Raw genomic sequence first — 16,593 nt, 5'->3', positions numbered from 1 at the left:
AGTGCAATGCAAACAGATCAAGCAATCTTTTAGATATGACATTTTATGCTACTTACCACATCTCCTCTCATTCTTGGTTCTAACTAATCATCTTTAACATTAAAAGATTCCCCTATGATGGAAAAGTTCATTAGAGGCCAATGCCTCATTGCACCCTTGCATATACCTTCCCCGTAGCCACTGCAGCTCCTCAGAGTGCCCTGCGCTCTGTCTCTCTCCATCATCTCTAGACATAGAAGGCACAGTCGGAATATCACAGGTCTCTGTCTCGGGGAAGTGAAGCACTGCAGCTGCCAAGGATTTCAGCCAGCAGCACGGAGCTCCTGAAAAGTCAAGTGTCTTCAGGAGGGGCAGATGTCTTCTGCCAGCCCTACTGCACTGCAGCCATCCTTTTTCCCTCTGTTCAGATTCACTGGCTCTGTCCTTCTGCACAACTTGTTTGATGTAGAGAAAGCCAGAACTTAAAGATGTTTTTACTCTCCCACTCTTTCAAAGAGGAGGAAAAAAAAAAGGGCTTAATATAGCCCAAGAAACAAAGGCGACAGCATGGATAAGTAAGAAAGCACAGGTGTAATTTCTGGGCACAGTAAGAAGTCTTTTAAAAGCTCTTAAATGAGTAGTGTGTACATGTTTACCACTGCTGCAGCTGACATATAACCACAGGAGCACTGCGCTATGGGGATAAAATGAGAACTTGTGGAGGGCTATTGAACACTGGGAATTTTCACAGCGAGGCAGAACAAAATTATTTAGCACTAGGGGGTTCTCTAATTTTGGTACACTGGGAAAATAAAGCAGTGCTTTTGTCCAGGACTAATATTTCCACTCCAAGGGCCAAATCCATCTGTGGATGGAAAGTGCTGCTGCCTTTCTCAGGGGTAACCTGGGATATGAAGGCTAGAATGGGTCACTTGGGCTGTTCAAGAAAATACATGGAAATATTCACCCAAGACTTACTAAAGAACTTTTTTGATTCCTTTTTTTGTTCTTTGGCCTACCTAACTTCTCTTGATTGTCCCACAGCTTCAACTTTAGAATATGTTTTAAAATGTAAACAGATCTTCAAGGCTAGCAGCTTTGAGCCCAGGGAGTCTCCTGAATTATAAACAACTGAGCTGGTGAAACACTTGAAGCATTTGCTGTGAGAGCAGATGAAAACCCTCCAGAGATGCAAGGAGCTTTGGCCCTGGTTCCAAGGCCATCATGCATTTCAGTTGGGTTTTTCTCTTTGTTTGTGAAGGACAATCTTGCAAAGACTTTGCAGCCAAGCACAGATTTTGCAGAGGACAAAGCCCCAGTCACTCACCTAAGCAGTCCATCAGGCTGAGAGTTACAGACCTGCCACATGCCACCAGGCTGGGACTTTTGCTCGACAGCTTGTAGATCTTCACCCCCCTTCCACCGAGGCTGTTATCAGTGTTAGCATTGATTTGAAAGGCCACAGCACAGTGCCTTACAAGACGATCCCATTTTTATGGCTGAAATTACACTACCTACAGCCATTAAGTATCTTTTTTCTCCTCATTAAATTTTCATCATTTTCTCTGATAAAATACAGCTTCGGAAGATTGCTGTTCCAGGTTCCAGCTTTTGCCTTACTCCTAAGGCGAGGTTTTTAAAGGTGTGATCCTGCAAATTACTCCTTGAGTAAGGATTTTTATGCAAATAGTCCTGTTAACTTTACACGAGAAAGAGTTTGCCAGATCATGCCGTTATCCCTAGGCTTACAATGGAAACACAACTGACCTTTAGCCATAATGAGTGCTAGTAAAAAAATAAGTGTGACAAAATTGCCTGGATCTTTGCAAGCTGATATAAGCTGAGCAGTGTGCTGGTTGGGACAGATCTCACAACACACCGAAAGAGTTAAGTCATTTCACCGTGTTAGATAACAGCTAATTGACAGCAGATATAATGCATGTTGATAACCAAATGTAATTTGGCAGCTAAGAATGAAAGAGCCCAAATATCTGCTAAACCAAGCTGTAGGGAGTTATTATAGGAACGTTCCCAAAGCTTTTGCAGCTGCAGCAAAAAGAAAAAAAAAAAAGAAAAAAAAGAAAGAAAACATGATGCTGTGATGTAATACAAAAGAAAGAGGAATCAAAACAGATGGTGTAGTTGGTATGTGAGGCACCAGTGAGATTGCACCTCAAACGTGGCACATTGAGAGCTGCGATTGCTGTGCAATGTAAAAATGCAGCAGGCTGAGAAATGTGGCTTACTGCAAGCGTTATGACATTGTGCTTATGAGATTACAGGCAGGACGAGCTACTTGGCTGAACTTGGGTGTGAAAACAGGGCAGAAAGATCTCCTACATTATACCAAATCAAATTCAGCCACCAGGAGGTGAAGGGCAATAAGCCATATACCTTCTGGCAGGTGGGCAGGTGATGAGCACTGAAGGAAGCCATGCAAGCCCCAGGTTTGCTGCCAGCCCAGTGGGTCTTACCCTAGAGCTTGGCATCCTTTACTTCTCAGTGCCTTCCCTCCCCTTGGGTCTGAGGAAGCCGTGCGAGAGGCTCAGCACAGCTCATCCCATGGTGCTGATCAAACAGCATCCTGACACCGTCTGCCCTGCTCCATCTCCCCTCAAGTAACCAAGCATTAGCATTATTAACGCAAACACTTGCCACGACTCTGCAGCTAAAAGAAAAACAGGTCAGCAGCATCGCCGCTATTCCACACTTCCCTTCACTTCCTTTCCACTCCATTTCTCCTCCCTGTTCATGCCTGCCCATGACCCTGCTCCATCATTCACTGCGTGCTTCCTTGTCATTTTTCTACCACCGCTCTTGCTTTATCTTCCCTTCCTTCCCTCTTTGTTCTTTGTCATCCCATTATGCAAGTGCTTTTTTTTTTTTTTCGCTTTTTTTTTTTTCTTGTTTTCTTTTTTTCTTAATTTCCTTGCTTTTACCTTTCCTCTCTGCCATATTTTTTCCTTCCACTCTCTCGAGGTATTTTTGATGCCTTCCCCTTGCCTCTCTTTTTATTGCCCAGCTGCATTGTCTATTGTATTACTTGCCATTATCTCCAAATACATTTTGATATATTTTCCCCCTTTTTCCAGACTGATGTTTTGTTCCCTTTAAGGCACCAGAAAGCACTAAAGGTTAGAGAGGGAAACTGAAAAGCATTCCGGTAGTTTTCCATCAGTCTGCGTATAAAAGCACTTCTTCTCCCACTTGATGAGAAAGCAGCGAGCGGTTCTCCCCTGTATCAAGCTCTTTTACACAAAGAGGTTGCTGCAAAAAGAAACCAAGTAGATTTCTAACCAGCCTCCCGCTTATCTCTGCCTCGGAGCCCAGCAAACTGGCAGCCTTTTTGTGTGCTGCGGATGTTGACGCCACGTGAAGCTGATGTAAGGGCGAGAGGGAGGTGGCTGCTCACATCGTTCGGTGCCTGGCTGGTCATGGCAGGTCCCCTGGCTGGGGCACCGTGATGTATTTCCCACCTGGAAAACTTACAGCCTCGGTGTGATCACAGGGAAAAGAGATCTTTAACTTTGTCCATCCCAAAGCGGTTGCAAAATGGGAGGTAGAGGAGGAGATACTTCGGTACAGAGGAGAAGCTTAGATCTTCAGATTAAGCATAGCCGACTATGTTACATATCCAAACCACAGCTATGACCACAAGGGTCTAAAACCAGCACAGGAAGGCGTGTACATCACGCCGTATGGACTGAGATGTGCTTTTCAGGCTGTTAATGACAAAGAGCTCCCCTCATGGGCACTGCTGCTATCAGAAGAAAGCAGAGCACCATCCTGAGACTACGTACTGCTTGTAGCTGTCTGCTCCCCTTACCTTCTGCACCAGCAGCCCCTAATTTAGAGGTCTGGGTCTGCCTGAGCCCCTCAGATTGGCCCCGGCCCAGCATATCTCACAGGTGGGGGCCTTGACCAGAGGCTGTCCCCAATGGCTCTTTTCAGACCTGTAAGGAAGCTGGCAGAGCCCCAGAGCTGGCCAGAGGCAATGTTTTTTAACACAAAGCACCTGCACAGTGAGGAGGTGCTGCAATGGCACCACATTCATGCTGTAAACATTGCTGCATGATTAGCAGGAGATGAGACAAAATGCAATCCTGAAATTATGCCTAATAAGGCGCAGGGAAAATGAGAACATACAGCCGGAAGGTGAAAGGCCCATTATGAAAAATTTGGTCTCCTGTTTTTCTTTAAAATATAATTTCAGTCAAATGGATCTTATTTGCACACTTGCATTTGTCATGCTGTCTTTTTTCTGCAACCACACAATACTTTTATCTCTGATGAGGAAATATTGTAACTGCTTTTGTCTCATTCTCTACCTTTGCTACGGTTCTCTGCTTTCTTCCCCAGCACTAAAGAAAAAAAGTGTCCCTCATCTAAGGCACAGTACCAGAGGTTTAATGTTGACAGTGTGCTTTGTCACTTTGGCTCTGGAAAAGGCTTACAAAAGCTTTATTAACAGGCTCATTAGCACGGCCTGATTTACTTCTGCAGACTTTACTCTTTTACTAGTTTCCAGGAGCATCAGCATCAGTTGCAGGGCTAATGAATTCACTCAGATTTGCATGCTAATGAAGCTCCCATGACTCTCTGTGCTCTCTACTTCAAATCGATCTTTGCTGTTGCTTGAGGAATATTAATTGAAATAAAAGTAAAGGGGAGAACCAGGCGTTTCGGCTGGACTTGCTGTAATCCAAGGCTGCTGTGTAATTCGTATTTCATACATTACAGTGTTTCACATCTTATTTCTTTCATGCCTTATTGACTCTAACTGTACAGGAGACATCACCTTTAGGAAGTTCCTAATGTGGTGGTTGGCCGGAGACTCAAGGGACTACTTATCTAAAATCACATTTGGGCTCTCAATAAATAGGTCAGTCACCTGAAAGCGATTCCATGCACCAAAGCAGTTCCAGTTATCTTTTCCCAAACATATGGATTTCATTTCCCTTAAACAGAAACCCTTTCAGCTCCAGTTGCCTTCAGAGCCCTCTACTGCCTGACCATGAAGTGAATCCCACAAAAAGGGGGTGAGGACCTCAATGTAGGCGGACTTTGTCTCCAAATGCAGCAATGCGGGGAGCAGCAACATCTCCAGGGATGGCACCACAGGCTGCCCTGCGTGATGCAGCCGGGGTGCATGCATTATTTCCCAATGGCAGGACAACATAACGAAGCATCTTCCCTGGGCAATCAGCTCATTGCACTGCAGCTGCCAATATGTAAGTTAATATATTTATATCATCCTAGAGCATAATGATTGTCATTTCACGGGCTGGCTCACTGAAAAGTCGGTTTGTGCCTGAATGCCTTTTTAACAGGGACTGCTCTGTTTTGGGCTGTTGTAACAGAAGCAAAAGGAATTTGGGAGTGCAAGAAAGGATTCAGAGCCCCGAATCTTCTGCTCTGTTAGGTCTGTAAGATTCTTGCCCCATAGGATCAAACGAACAGACACAACCAAAACAAGCTGTTAACTGGAGATATTACTCTTTCACCCCTGTTTAATTTTAGCAACTCTGGTAGCTGACTGATGTCCTAAGAAGAAACCCCATTTCACAGTCTTATTTTTACAAGAATATTTTTGGCTTCTGATAGTGCACTTAACACATCCAAATTAATGGAAAAGAAGATTCTTCACTGAGCAGCCTCCCATGCCTGCTTTTCATAATTTGATACAATAGCAAAGCATACATTGAGATTAAAATGTGCTTTTGGATGCTCAATTGCAAGAAATCATTCAGCAAAAAACAAGGCACCATTTTCACAATATCTCTTGTGAGCGAGCATAAATCAAACAACTCCATTTTACTTGCTGAAAAAATAACACCATCCCTGCATATATATATATTTTTTTTTCTAAACAGAAGTAAAGAAAATTAAATAAAATGAAAAGCAAGCTGTGGACTAATTATCCTTTTCTAAATGACTTCATATTGTAAAATAGCCTATTGAATGCATAATGAACATCATTACCACCAACTGTTTGCAAGTGGAGGAAAGCCGAGCGGTCATCCTGTCATTATCAGCACTTGTTTCGCTCGTGATGCAGAGTGCCAAGGTGAGAGAGATGCTTCCTGCCCTGGCTGCCGAAAAAGCAAGACAACCTGAAAGCTTAGCTATGTTTTGTGGAACCTAGCCCTACCTCCAGCTCCATTTCCTTGTTCTTTCCTGAGCTTTGGTGGCCCCACGTGCTGCAGCAGCCTGGACACGTGCTTTGGGGAGTGGTGGCTTTCCTCAGCTGTGAGAAGGGAAGGAATGGCTGAGGGGCTGCCTGTGTGGGAAGGGGCAGTGTCTGCTCCTGTGGGAGCTTTGAAGGGGACATGGATTTCAGGGCACTCACCAGGGTGGGGGAAAGGGCTCCCAGCCATGACCCGGTGAACATTTCCCAGTATTTATAGCAGATATTCCCTGCAAAGCTCTTCTGTGCTCTGTGGCGAAGAGGTCATTTGTAACAGTTTGGCCCGGATCACCCTGAATGAAAACATCCAATCAACCCCTAATTGTGACAAATTATATTAGTCTGTGTTTGTGTAACTCGCATTGCAGCAACTTAATTCAGGCTGTGCTCGGGTCACAGGAACCAGGCGAGGTTGCAGGGAGGAGCACGCAGGAGACCTGCACATCCCTGCCTCCACCCCAGGCAGCCCCTCATCCCAAAGGGCTTGTGTGCTGTCACCTAGACACCGCCTCTCTGGTGTGATAAACGGAGCAGGTTAGTCCCACTCCATGGTCAGTGCTGGCTGCAAGGCCTGGGAAGACAGAACACCCGACCTGTGACCCAGCACCATGTCAAAGCGAGGTGCAGAAAGAGAGGAACACAAGGGGATTGCGTGTCACTGCCTCACTATTCCCCCTTCCTATGAGAGAAGCTCCCTGGGTTCTTCAGAAGCTTTGCTCTTGCCCAAGCTGTGACAGTGAAATTAGAAAAAAAAAATCCTAAAATTAATTTTCCTACATGACATATTTTAAAGGGCGCTGTCAATTGGCTTTATAATTACATTTCTAAGTCACAGAAAGATTACACTGAAGGCTGAACTTTACAAAACCTGAATATTTTTATTTTTTTATTTTTTAAATTGAAAACCTTTTGGGGGATTTAAATACAATCCTCCAGTGCTGTAACCCCATGTAGCAGCAACAGCAAGGAAATGGCTGGAATATGCTATCCTTGTTCCTCCTGCTTTCTGCCTCTGATTTGTCACTGAGGCTACCACATTTTATGGGATTCAGTGGCTCCTTCTCTAGGGATGAGCAGCATGGTTAATCACAAGTGCTCAGGTCTCCCCAAAAATCATGACACCGCCCTCGTTTCTCAGTATCGTGAGAAAAGGCTTCGAGTGTCAATATTGGAGGCAAGAGGTTTATTTTGCTATCTGGCTTTTGAGCCTCCCAGATATCCCCACTTCATGCCTTCAGGCTTTTCTCTGCAATGAGAAAAGCCAGAAGCATCTTAGCGGAGAGCTGAGCTTCTCACCTTATCAAATTGCTCCAGGTCTGAGTGAGAAGCTGGGTGTCAGGAGACTGAGCAGGGATATCTGCAGGTCTGCCTATGGGGAAAATTTTGTTCTGGAAACATTGAAATGAGCTGAAATGATGAGCTGCAGCATGGGTGGGCATCTCCTAGTGCCCCCAGCTAAAATTCTGCCTCATTTCATACCTCATGCCTTGTGTTTTCTATTGAATGAAAGAAAATGCAGCAAGTTTTGTCTACATTTGTCCCCTATCTATTCAGGGGACACTCAGGAAGGGTGTTAAACAGAGATTTGATTTAAAAGCCCACTAGCTAAACTACATTAAATTTTTACATCACTGTTCCACATTGAAATCAGGCTGCTTTCCTTTGAGCTCCCTTCGCTTTGAGATGAAGCATGGTTTAACAAGTTAACTTCCATGTGAGCAAACTCACCGCCTAGTAAGGCAGAAAAATAAAAGCACAAAGAAGCTTGACTTTGTAGTGGTTGGGCTTGCCAAATGCGCATAGGAAATGATGGAGCTCCCTGTGCTCATCCACTACAGGAATCTGTATTAGGTTTTTTCAAAGTCTTACAAACACAATAAGCTAATGCAGTCTCTCAGCGCAGGTAAGATTTATTTCTCTCCTTCTCTAATATATTTGAACCCGGATTCTCTGCTTGTATAATCCATTGGCTTACATGGGTTTACAGCAGATATTGCCATTTGATCTATGACTGGTCTTGGTCTTCTGGCTCTAGTTTGAGTGAAAGAATAGAATTCAAAGGACAATTAACAGTAAAAAAATAGTCTTACTACTTACTGAAGACAACAAAATTGCAGTCTGGTATCAAATAGTAGTCTAAATAAATAACCCTGGGAAAACCAATTACTTGCACATGGGAATGCTATTGGCAGAAGTGTGAGTATTCTCCTCCTGTGTCATACCCAAAGGACGATATGTAGGTATAAAATGGGTATTTGGTTCTTGAAATAGCATAGCACTGCACTGATTATGATTTAAAAGAAAAATAATCGAAACTCAAGTTAATCAAAAGCTGCATCAGTAGCAAGTGCTTGTAACCTGCCATGCAGAGTTCGTAAGTGCTTACAAGTGCTTGTAACCTGCTCCTGCAGGGATCCCAGAACAGACAGCGAAGGTGGCTGGGGGTGGGAGGTGTTGGCACGGTGACCAATAGCACAGGGCAGCGTGAAGAGAGAGCATCAGGAAATTACCTGGAGAACTTGCAGGGAAAGCAGCCCTCTGCACCTACAGCAGAGTACATCACATAAGCTGTGTAAATACATATGCATATATAGCACATTTCAATTCATTTGTAGGCTACATTGAAAATTTAGGTTGCATGGCTACGACTAGACAAAGTGCATTGTATGATTTTGTTTCAAATGTGAGAGTGTTGGCGACTTTAACAGCATTTGATCTGCTGAAATGAGATATGGCCTGGAATAACAAGCAGCAGTTCAAAGATTTATCTAAATATATTTGGCAGTTCCCCCACCCTTTGCTCACAATATGTACATATCACAATTGAGACTATCCCCTGTAAATTACCACCCTCCATGGGGTTCTCCTGTTAAATTATTTCAAATAAGCGAGGCCAAATGCTCTCAACTTAGCCAGAGATAATCAACTAATGTAAAGCAATTTCCAACAGTTATATTCTTCTGCTTCAGGCTCATTAAAAAAAAAAAAAAAAAAGGAAAATTGGGGTGGAAAGAAATAGGAAATGTCATTGATTGTTTGCCAGTGCTGGATCATGTGTCATGTGTGTACATAAATATTAAGGATAGCAGCACTGGATACCAAGTGTAAGCCATCTTTTGTAACTCAGCAGCAGCAAGACTGGGCTCAAAGCCCCCTATACTTGCCATCGCTATGGAGACTACGTGGATGAGATGTGGATGAGATCCTTTCATTAGTTGGGAGATCCATCTCCTGGTATAAAGCTGCAGGAATTAGTTTCACTTCCAGGGCTTTTTAATTATGCTCAAATATAAGTGCGCAAGTCAGACAAAGAAGTTGCATTACCTCCTAAATTTCAGATAGTGACACTCTCTCCTTCAGGCATTATGTTTGCTGTTTGCATTGACTTTCAATTTACAATAGCCATTTCTTGCTGTAGTATAACACAAATTTTACTGCAAATTCAGAAACTCAATGCAATAGAGATGAAACTTTGTAATTTACATAATCGGAAATGTACTGAGCAATAGCTGAAAGTTCTGATCTTAGACATATCCCTGAAATAGAATGGGATTTTCTTTTTTCTTGTGTTTTGTAAGAAATGACCCATTATTTTTTAAATAATTGTAGAATTCTGCCTTAGTATTGGCAGTATTCCCCATTATCAGTCAAACTAATAGGCCTGGAGAATGAAACCCCCAAAGAAATCCTCCAAATTAGTGAAATAAATGCAGTTAATGATGATAATTAAGTCACTAGGGATAATTGAGAGATTATCCAATTACTATCTATAATTCTTCAGCTTGCAAATAAGATAAGAATATGTAGAGCTAATCCATTCTGATAATAATAATAATTTAAAAAAAATAGGGAAAAAAGCACAAAGAGCCCCCAACTCAACAATCATTAAATTTCTTCATGACTGGAGGTATTTTGCCTGTTTAATTGCCTAATCTGGGGTTTTTCTAGTCTAGAATAATTTTTAAGCAGCTGTTGTAACATATTGCTCTTGAGGAATTAGAGATATTCTGGGTCAGGACTGAATCCCCTGTGCAGGTCCTGAGGAATCCTGCTTTTCCCTGGGACTGAGAGGTGCATTTAGAGCAAATGTCCTAGCATAACTATGTGTGAATTGCTTAAAAATAAGAAGGATGGGCTCAGTATGGAGTGCCTGCTCTGAATTCCAATGATAAATTCAGGGCAAGATTTGTACCAGATGTTCCAGACAGAAGCTTTATGCCAGCAGACCCTATTGTGCAAAACGACCCTCAAATCCCCCTGACTTCACCACCAACTGCAGCGACACATCTTGTGGTTGCTGTAGTCCTGCAGAAGTTCACCACCACGTTGTCATTGTAGCAAGGAGAGGCTGTTGACCTCCCAGGACCATGGGAGCCAAGGAGAGGTTTTGGTCCCAAATATTTCTCAGTCTGACACGGCCCAGGTCACAGTGGCTAGAGTTTTCTAATTTAGGAAATGGATTAGGAAGAGGAGCCAACATGCAGGAAGACATGGTCAGTTTGTATGGAATAGGTGACATTTTTGGGGGAGATACCTACATTTTTGCTCTAACTTTTGTTACAAGTATTTGAAGGGATCTGTTTGGCACAGGTGATTTAAGGAGATCTAAATACAGCCCCTGGCCAGTCAATTAAGGATGTGTTTAATTTTAACATGTGCATAGCTCTTTTGGATCTCATCCATGTAAATCAATGGCAAAGCTGCTGATGGTTTGATTGGCTTCGGATCAGAGCCAGCGATTTTGATTGTAGAGATCAAATGCTTCAAATTAGACATAAGACTAATGCTTCACTGGATTAGGGAACCAATTAATGGAAGTGGGGTTCTTGTTATAAGATTTCCCCTAACTTCCATGCAGATATTTGTCCTAAACACAGAGAGCATCTTCATTGCCCTTGAATGCATCTTGGTAACTTGGAAAAAAGGAGAGGGTTAATACAACCAGAATACTCTAATGAAGCTATTGCAAGGAGTATGTGATTCTGTACAGGAAATCAAATTGTTGCATTGAAAGACCTCATGCCAAAAAGGTAAGCATCAGAAAGCTATTCCAGTCCTATTTATACAAAAAACTCCCTAGAGCTATCTAGGATTGGAAGAGCTGGACAAGCAAATTGGAAGGATCTGAGATGATGTAGCAAAGTGCTACCCCCTTTCTGCACATCTTTCCTCACCTTTAAGTAGCTGCTGGAGAATAAAGCATCCCTCAGCACAGACCTCATCCTCCACACAGACCTCTATGCAAGCACCCCAGCTCTGGCCTCTGCTCAGTCCCCCCAGCCCAGTAAAACTCCATTTCAGGCTCAAACCCCCTCTGCACTAGAAAAAGTCCCCAGAACTGAGTACATCCAGAGGTTGCTGCTGAAATGGAAAGCTCCTAGAGGAGCTCTCAGCCTACCCAGTGAGCTCAGCCCTAACTTGGGAGCATTTTATAGCAGTGTATTTTTATTTCCTAGGATGCCAAGGGAGCCCTGGGCAACAAGCTTGGTTTTGGGGCAGTTCTGTTCCTAATGGTGCCCAGATGCCAGCCTGGAGCTGATGAAGGGCAGCTCCCTTTGGTAACAAACCAGTGCTTGTGGCCGGGCACATACCAACGCCTGTAACATCAGGACAGCATATTAAGCCACAAAATGTTTCTGTAAATACTGTTTCACACTTGGGTAAGCAAAGAATGCTTTTATCAGAGAGACAGTGCAGGGTGTAAATTACATTTTAATTGAGAAATTGTGAATGCCAGCTTTTGCTTTTTTTTTTTTGTTTGTTTGTATTTTGCTACTAAAGAGGCCTGGTTGCTTGTGAAAGAGCTGAGCGATTCTCCCTGCAATGAGCCCGCTCTCCATTTTACAAACTTTCCCTCCTTCCTTCTGGCTTTGCTTGCTGCAATTCTCCTCCTTCCTAACAGAGATGTCTCCAGGCCCACGGGTGCTCATGAGCCTCATTCGCTTGCAGCTTGGCAGTCGTCCCTGCAACATTTGCCGGCTGGGAGCGGGTGGCCTGGCTCTCCCTTTGCCCACTGCCCCTCGTCTCCTTGCCATTAGGCAGGTGCCAGCGAGGCTGACAGCGTGCTGAGACACAACCGGGTTGCCTGGGGGTGGAAATCAGAAGAAAGGGCTCCACTGAGAGCCTGGGCATGGGGTGTTTTATGCTGTGCAGTCCATGAGCATGCTTGCCCCCTCCCCACAGCAGCTGGCAGTGTTGCAGCCACAGAGGGGCTCCCAGGAGCATTTCTGCTGTTGGACACCTGATCACGGCCATCCATTTGGGGCATGCTGTGGTGCAGATGTTTCTTACTCCTTCACACTAAAATACAACTCCTGGAAAGCTGCATTTGCACCTGGGCAGCACCAGGAGCATCTTAAGACTTTGGTCATGTTTGCAGGTCTTTGCCTTCCCTTCATTTTTCACACCTCAGCGTTGTACCCCAAGGGACTGCTATTCATCTAAGGCTTGGCAGGAGTGTGAGCTCCTGCAGGATCTCTTTTTCCCTGCTGATGGAAAAAAGCAATGGTTTGTAGCCGAAGCAGAAAACATTCTGCTCTCTGGAGTCTCAGACATCCCTCATTCCTGGAAAGGTTTCCCAGGGCCCTGCAAGGGAGGGGAGATGAACAGCACCCCATTCCTCTGGGCACCCCAGGAACCACCAGCACAGGAGCTGGATGTGGCTGGGCAGGAGGAGAGGGCAGAGAAAGGAAGGGTGGACAGGGCCAGATGTACTGAATCGGAGCTCCTCGCGGGCAGCATTCGCTGGCAGGGCTCCGAGAGAGCCCAGGCGGGAGATGTGGAGCTGCATCCCCCCGCTGGGAGATGTGCTGGGAGCATGAAGCACTTCCAGCTGGGAGCGTAGAGCTGCAATTGCAAATTGCACCCTCGGTGCTCAGGGGGGTGAGTCGAGCCCATTAGCCAGCTAATCCTCACAACAGGCTTTTGTGAGGCTACTATTTTGTTCTAGGGAAATGTATGATCTACTGATTACACAGTATCCCAACATGCCAAATGTATGCTTGAAACCAGTAAACAATAAATATTTAATTAGCCGGTCATTTTGACAATAACAACAGGCAACAATTAAGCTGGCTTTTCATTTCCCGTTCATTTAGTTGTCAGTGTCGTATAGTTACAGTTAAAAGCCAGTTCCTGACTTGACCACAACCTTTATTAAGATTGTGAAGATAGAGAATATGTAGGTTTGATCTGAGCTTTTGATCTATGTCTCTGATTTCTCCTGCCGTTGTGCATATTGTGAGAATGACTCAAATAACCATTAATATGATGTGGGTTGAATATGAAATTTTGAAGTTTTTTCTTTTTAAAGTCTGACAGTGCAAAAGAAGACTTCAGAGGCAATACCGTCATGTTGCAACCCAAAACCACTCATCTACTCCATTCCCACCAGGGCTTCTCTCATGTCACCTGTCTGTGTCCATGCTCCTCTTCCACGCCAAGCCTCCCTTCCATCCTCATCCCTCTGCATGTTCTTTACTCCTCTGCTCTTTTTTGTCTACAGTCCTTCTACTGAATCCCAGACAGGCTCATCAGTGGGGTGTTAAGTTCTGAAAGGAAAATGGAAGAAGAAAAGCCATTTTTCAAGCACCAGATTTAAGTTCTATGACACTTATGTTGGTACCTACGGACTCTATATCCTGGTTCATCTCTTTGTTCTTGTCTTTGTGTAGATCACCATACTTCACTGGTAGACATCCTTCTTGACAGGCTTACTGGGAAAGTCTAAGGCTAGAAACCAAACTCTTCTTACATACTAAACACTTCAGTCCAGAGGGTGGGAGCAGGATTAGACAGGACCTTCTGCCACCTCACACGAAGCCCCACCTGTCACTGGCAATGACGCATCTACTCTTACAAACGAATCAGGGCTTCTCCTAGATGGCTGTCAGCCAGGTGGTGCAGGTATGATAAGGAAAGGAATGGGGATTTTGGCTGGTTGAATTCAGAGCACCAGACTGTAAATGAGGAGACTTGGTTGTAATCACAGTTCTCCTGCTGAATGGCTGTCTGAATGCAGACAAGTCATTTTGCATCTGTTTCCCTTTCCATCCTTTTCTGTGTTGTCTATGATTGCGAGATCTTTACAGCACATTAATGTCTCCCTGATGTACCCAAATGGCATTTAACACTGTGCAGTCACGACCCTGTTTGAGACATATAAGCACTGCTGTAATGGATAACGCGCACACTAGCCATGCATTCACTTATAGATATCACTCCTTTTTACATATTTCCCTTTCACCACCACAATGCCACATCCTGCCCAAAGTCTTCATGAAATGGCAGACTTCTAATTTATCAGTTTTACTTAGTCTTGTTAGATTTTACTGAGTGTTGAAGTCAGTTCCAATTTAATTTTGACTTTGACTAGAACTGAAAACAGAGCCTTGAGTCCTCCCTCTACAATAGGAGTAATGTCCTGCAAAATAAATGGAATTAATTGTGAAAGTCAGCTTTGAATCAAGTCCACTGTGTTTAGACCTACTAATCAGAAAGCATTTATAGAGTCACAAGAAGCTGATAAAATGCGTACATAGTTTTAAATATCCCATTGTAATGCATTGTAAACCTTAATTTAAAACCAGACAGCTTAAAAGCTTTATGGATTTGATTGATGATATACCCTCTATATTGATGGCTGAACCCAGCGTACTGTTATTTCTGCTTTGTCTTGCTAACAACAAAGTTTAGAATGATAATATATTTTTATAAAAAGCTTTACTATTACGCTGCTGCAAAAGTGACATTAAATAATGATAATAGTCCTGAGCCACAACTTCACACAGAATCTGTTCTGGAGGCAACAAATTTACATACCGCAGGCACAGAGGCTGCTGGCATTGCAGGAAGAATGCTCCAGATCTCCAAAACATTAGCATGAGAGCATCCCACAAAGCAAAGGAGGAAAGAAAGGCAAATTTGGGCAGCTGATCAATTAAAATCCTTCATCTCCAGCTGCCAGCATGAGGATGGGGGTCCGTGGCTCTCCAGCCAGCCAGGCAGAGGTCACATCCCAAGGGACAGAGCAGCCAAGGGACACCTCTGAAAAACCCACAAGAAATGCTAAGTCCATGAAATTCTCCAGAGGAATTTCTGTTCTGCAGGGGGAAGAGCAAACCCAGTGGTTTGCTTTAATAATGCAGCATTTGTGGTTCATTTTCCTCCTCTGATCCTGCCTTTGTAACATGACTAGAGCAGAGCCAAGGCAAGCAGAGCAGAGGCTCATCCACATAAGCCTCACTGAGGGATGTGTTGCCTGTCCTTGCAGAAGGAGCACCGGCCTGACCAAGCACCTTGGGAGCCCTCTGATGCTGGTGAAGACCTTGTGGTGTGCTTTAGCTAGATAAGCAGAGGAACAGACATCTTCACACATCTGAGCTGGATCACATTCGTGTCACCACACAATTCAGGGTGCATAAACCCTCATGACTCTGTTGCACGGATATGTCAAATTCTGCCTCATTTTTTTCAGGTCAGCAATGAAAAATGTATAACTTGTGCTGATGGGCAGCCACCCTGTGCAGCACAGTGGCAGCAAATCACATTCAATTAGAAACAATTATGGCAGGAATAAAAATCTACCCTGAGAAATAACCAGGTTAAACAAGAAGTTGCAATGGAGCATGACAGCAAAAGGGATTTTTACATATTAAAACCTGTATGATTTATTCAAGCAGAGTTGAATGATGAATTGCAAATTTGGAAACAACACAGGTTTACAGTTTGTATAAATTAATATTATGATTCCACAAGGCAATATAGTTCAAAAGTCAACAACAATTCTTGAAATACTGTTCAAAGACTTAGGCTTAAATTAAACAAAAAGAAAGCACCTGTTCTAAGCTATACACGAAATGCTGTCCAAAAATCAAATAACTTGTGCATCCTCCCAAACAGACAAAACAATTTTAAATTCTATCTTCAGCTGTACATTTACAGTGGCTCAACTTTATGTTGATTATATTATCACTGGAAAATACAATATGTAGCAAAAACTACATTGTGTCAACAGCAGCTCAAGTTTTTAGGCAGAGTGACTTTCCAAATCTGCCCCTTTAGTTTGTAAGCTAAGAAAATAAATGGCTATCTTTAAAAACCATGTAATTAATGTTTACATGTCTCTGTGTTTAAAATGTAAGCAAGTATTCATGTTCAAATTTACCTTACAAAACCTGTAATTATAATGCTTGCATGTGTAAACTGAGTAGTTAGTAGTTTCACTGTCTGGCACAATTTTAGGAGTCAGATTTTATGATCTCATGAACTTCTGCATTGTAGCCCAGAATCTCAGATTGAAATGAAGTCAAAAGTATTCAGCACAACCAAATTATGCAGTTTTACGTATGGTGTTATGGGTGCATTTTGTGGAGCTAATAACAAGATGGAAGGCTGAAAGAAAATCTACATTTCATATTCCTATATAT

Source organism: Anas acuta, chromosome 10, assembly GCF_963932015.1.
Source record: "Anas acuta chromosome 10, bAnaAcu1.1, whole genome shotgun sequence".
Classification (NCBI taxonomy): Eukaryota; Metazoa; Chordata; class Aves; order Anseriformes; family Anatidae; genus Anas; species Anas acuta.
This window is presented reverse-complemented; position numbering follows the sequence as displayed.